Below are 5,052 nucleotides of genomic sequence, written 5' to 3'. Positions count from 1 at the left end.
TGGTTAACAAAGGAACAGAAGTCTGCAAACCTGGCTTTCAGGTGCTGCTTGCTGGGACTGTGACCAAGACATAAATATAAAGTCATTATTAGTAGAACCTGGGGATTAAGTGCATGGGCTTTGGAGTCAGGCAGATCTGAAAACTAATCTCAGTTCTGCCACTTATTAGACATGTTAGCTAACTTCTGTAAGAACAAGTTTCCTCTCCCTCAGGATAGGGGCAATAATTCTACCTTATAGGAATTTTGGAAGGATCACTTGAGAAAATGTACATGGTATGCTTTAAAACTGGAGCCTTAGTTTGTCTCAGTACATTACTTGAGAGAATGAGAAGTCAGGTCTTGCACTAAAGGGGTTATTTTTTCAAATATGACAGAGAAGGCTTGCATCCAGAATATCCTGAAAATCATGAGATGAGCAGAGAATTTGGAGAAAATGAGCAAAAGAACTGAACAGGCACTTTTCAGGGGAAGATACCTAGGTGGCCAATGAACATAGAAGAAGGTGGGTGTTCAACCTCACTATATTGGGAAATGCAAAGCAAAACCATGGTAGACTGCCATACACACTCACCAGCACAGCTAGCAAGAGGATGATTGGCAATACCAGGTGTTGGTGAGAGTATAGTGTGTGGGAATGTGAATTAATGCAGCCACTTAGGAAAATAGCTCAGCATGCCTACTGAAGTGAAGGATGAGCATGGCCCATAGCCCAGCAATTCCATGTACATCAGGAGATATGTGCAAGAATGCTCATAGCAGCATTGTTGCAATGACCATAATCTGGAATTGGCTCAGATGCTATTCAACAGTAGAGTGGGTAAGTGGATTTATTTTCATGCAATGAAGATAAATTAATTTCATCTGCATATAACAATATGGATGCATCTCAAATGTGATATTGAGCAAAAGAAGCTGAACACAAAAGAACACATACTGTGAGATTCCCTGGGTGTGAAATTCACAAGCTGCAAGACAAAACTCAAATTTGGAGATGCATATTTGGTGATGGATGATCAAAAGGAAGAGGGAAGTGATTACCTTAAATGTCAGGGTAGAGGCTACCTTTGATGGGGAATGAGGGGTTAGTGAGAAGGGGGGACTGGGTAGTTTCTTGAGTGCTAGCAGTGTTGTATTTCTTTTTTAATTTAGGCAACACTTATATGAGTGTTTGCTTTGTGATAATTCTCTCAGATGCATATTTTTGTTTCGTAAACTCTTTCTGTATGTGTGTCATATTTCACCACAAAAAGGCTAAGAAAAAGAAAATGCATGTAAAACTTTAGCACAGTGTAAGTTCTCATTAAATAAAGTAGTTGTTGCTGGGGTCATGATGGGCAGCAAGATGGCGTCTGCCAGCAGGGTCGTTCAGGTAGTCAAGCCACATACTCCATTAATAAGGTTCCCTGACAGAAGAGGCAATCCTAAACCTAACGTGTCAGAAGTTTTGAGATCACAGGGCTACTGCTTCACTCTTCTTCAATTTCACAGCATTCTAAGGGAAGTAAATCCCCAGATTTGCTGATGCATCAGGGTCCACCAGACACTGCAGGAATAATAAAAACATTACCTCAGAAATACAGAAGGAAACTTGTATCTCAAGAAGAAATTGAATTTGGGGCACCTGGGTGGCTCAGTCGTTAAGCGTCTGCCTTCGGCTCACGTCATGATCCCAGGGTCCTGGGATTGAGCCCTGCATCGGGCTCCCTGCTCTGCAGAAAGCCTGCTTCTCCCTCTCCCACTCCCCCTGCTTGTGTTCCCTTTCTCGCTGTCTCTCTCTCTGTCAAATAAACTAATAAAATCTTTAAAAAAAAAAAAAAAGAAGAAATTTAATTTATCCAACCTGGAGGTCCAGAATAATCACTGACAGTGTGGCTGCTGTTTGTCATCAGACAAAAGACTAGTCTTTACAATAAAGGACTTCCAAAATGGCATAGGAGAAATTATATAGTAAACAACTTGAATAAATACTCTGCAAAAAAAAAAAAATCTAGAAAATTTAGATGGACAATTGTATCTCCTAATATATGTATCTTGGTCAGCTTCTCCACAAGCTTACCTAATTGTTTATATGCTTATTAAAGTATACACTTTTAAATGTTAGCCTATTAATTTACTCTTGATTATCAAGTATTACCAGTGTTGAGCTACTAAAAGCACATAATATCTAGTAAACTATCACAGGTTTCCCATGATTTCCCTTTTGTTTCAGTTTCTTTTTAGACATGGAAAGATTTATTAGAATTGCTGCTTTTGGAAAGTGATTTTCCTGAAATTGGATGAGGATCAGTGAAAGAATGACTCCATTATTTGTTCTTAGTTTTCTTCCCCTTTTTTCATTCACAAAGTTACTGGAGTATAACTAGTTTAAAAAGTGTATCCTACACTAAGTGATAAAAATATAGTCAAGTTAAAACAGGTGACTTTGTGGTATTAAAACCAGGAGTTAATACAAAAGATTATTTGTAACCTATATTCAGAAGAAAATACCAGAGTAAAATGGAAAATAAGAGATCAAAATGAATATAACCTAGAAATAGGTGTTTGATTAGAAATTGCAACTTACTATGTTATTAGGGGTATTAAGAAAGTTTTATTCTTTATTTTACTTTATTCTTTATTTTATTTGTTTTGATTGTCATCATCTGTGCAAATTCTGGAAACCACTAACTTTCTCAAACTTAATGTCTGAAAGTCTCATAAAATCAACCTAAATATTTACCTTATTAAGGCAATTTGTGAAACTTTAATAGGGTCTTACAGTACCAAGGGTATGTATTATTGTGAAAGTAAAGCCTCACAAGGCTAAATAAATTTTCTTCCATACCTTGAAAAAAAAATAAAGTAGTTGTTGGTTTTCTTTTTTTTTTTTAAGATTTTATTTATTTATTTGAGACAGAGAGAATGAGAGACAGAGAGCATGAGGGGAGGAGGGTCAGAGGGAGAAGCAGACTCCCTGCTGAGCAGGGAGCCCGATGCGGGACTCGATCCCGGGACTCCAGGATCATGACCTGAGCCGAAGGCAGTCGCTTAACCAACTGAGCCACCCAGGCGCCCCAGTAGTTGTTGGTTTTCTTAATATTAATTTGGAGATGCTTCATTGGAACAGCAAAACTAGATGAAATACTTCAAACTGACAACTCTCTTTCTAGTAGTAAAAGCTAGGACAAAAACAGAATGTGCCTAGCCCCGGAGTGCATCGGGAGATGCAGCTGGATAGGGACTTTTTCCCTGGGTGTTAACCAAGCCAGCAGTCTGCAGGCAACTGCAGAGCACAGCGCCTTTTTTTTTTAATTTTTTTATTGTTATGTTAATCACCATACATTACATCATTAGTTTTTGATGTAGTGTTCATTGTTTGTGCATAACACCCAGTGCTCCATGCAGAACGTGCCCGCTTTAATACCCATCACCAGGCTAACCCATCCCCCCACCCCCCTCCCTTCTAGAACCCTCAGTTTGTTTTTCAGAGTCCATCGTCTCTCATGGTTCATCTCCCCCTCCAATTCCCCCCCTTCATTCTTCCCCTCCTGCTATCTTCTTCTTTTTTTTTTTTTCTTAACATATATTGCATTATTTGTTTCAGAGGTACAGACCTGAGATTCAACAGTCTTGCACAATTCACAGCGCTTACCAGAGCACATACCCTCCCCAGTTTCTATCATCCATTCACCCCATCCCTCCCACCCCACCCCCGAGCACAGAGCCTTTTAAGGCCGTGTTCAGCAGAAGCCAGAATTACTAGGCTGTGTAAGCAAGATTTTCTGAAGGTAGAGACAGCTATGGACATTTTATGAAACCTTCCCTGGTGATTCTAACCTGTAGCCAGAGTTGAAAAATCTGTGCCAGTGCTGAGGTGGAGGATGATGGCAACCGCTGTCAGAGGAACATTGGCTCCCAAGAAGAATAGATACCCCAAAGGTGGAGCAGAAGAGTCCTCAGCAGACCCCACGCTCTTAAGGAATTTTGTGTAGGAGGCCGAGAAGAGTAGTGGTGGGAGTGCCTCCTCTGAGTAACAAGTTGGGAGAAGTTTGTTTCTTAAAGCAGCAGAGCTTCTGTGTTCACAGTAGTACCTTATGTCCCCTTCAGTGTTTGATCTTAGAATTAATTTTTCAGAGAAGGACATTGGCATCCCTTGGGTTCAGCATCATCCTGGATAACAACAGACACCAGTTGTTAAAAATATGATTTTCAGACCTCCTAAGAAATTTTGATTTTTTAATCACTTAAAAAGTTATAAGCTATTTCAATGCTATAACAATAATCAAAAATGTCAACTTATATATTTATGAGTCTCTCCCAAGACACATGTGCCTCTAGAGACAAAAGACATGAAATGAAATGAAGATAAGAGAAACTGAGCTTGGGGCGCCTAGGTGGCTCAGTCATTAAGTGTCTGCCTTTGGCCCAGGTCATGACCCCAGGATCCTGGGATCAAGTCCCACATCGGGCTCCCTGCTCGGTGGGAAGCCTGCTTCTCCCTCTCCCACTCCCCCTGCTTGTGTTCCCTCTCTCGCTGTCTCTCTCTCCTTGTCAAATAAATAAATGAAATCTTTAAAAAAAAGAGAGAGAGAGAGAGAGAGACTGAGCTTACCTGAGGGATGTGACTCAGAAACAATCCAGAGGACACCAGGACAGTATAGTAATGTCTTTGCCCCTGCCATGAGTACAGCCTTTGTGTATAGCAATTCAATTCAAGGCTGATGCAAACACTTGGGAGTTAGCATCAGACTCCACAGGCTAGAAGGCACAGTTCCCAATAGGACTGTCCCCACTTTAGATGCCAGCCACAAGTTCAGGGATCCCCAGGCCATCTGCACTTCTGATCAAATGACTACAAGTCCAGGAGGTTCCCATGCCCACCTCCCCACCTTTGTTTCATTAATTCACTGGATCAATTCACAGAACTCAGGAAATCACTGTATTTAAAAATACAGTTCTATTATAAAAGATTCAAGTCAGGGTGAAACATGAAAAGATACATAGGACAAGGTCTGGAAGAGTCATAACACAGAGCTTCCATGACCTCCCAGAAACCAGGACAAAGGCCAGG

At 40.6% G+C, this 5,052-nt stretch overlaps 1 pseudogene; it reads left to right on the top strand.

Annotated features, from left to right (window-relative positions):
• The first annotated feature begins 1,329 nt into the window (after positions 1-1,329).
• On the top strand, positions 1,330-2,282 carry LOC118023363 (annotated as a pseudogene).
• Positions 2,283-5,052: the final 2,770 nt, after the last annotated feature.

Source organism: Mirounga leonina, unplaced genomic scaffold (assembly GCF_011800145.1).
Source record: "Mirounga leonina isolate KUSES-001 unplaced genomic scaffold, KU_Mleo_1.0 Mir_179, whole genome shotgun sequence".
NCBI lineage: Eukaryota > Metazoa > Chordata > Mammalia > Carnivora > Phocidae > Mirounga > Mirounga leonina.
Note: the sequence above shows the minus strand (reverse complement) of the source record. Positions and strands in the feature narration are given on the sequence as shown.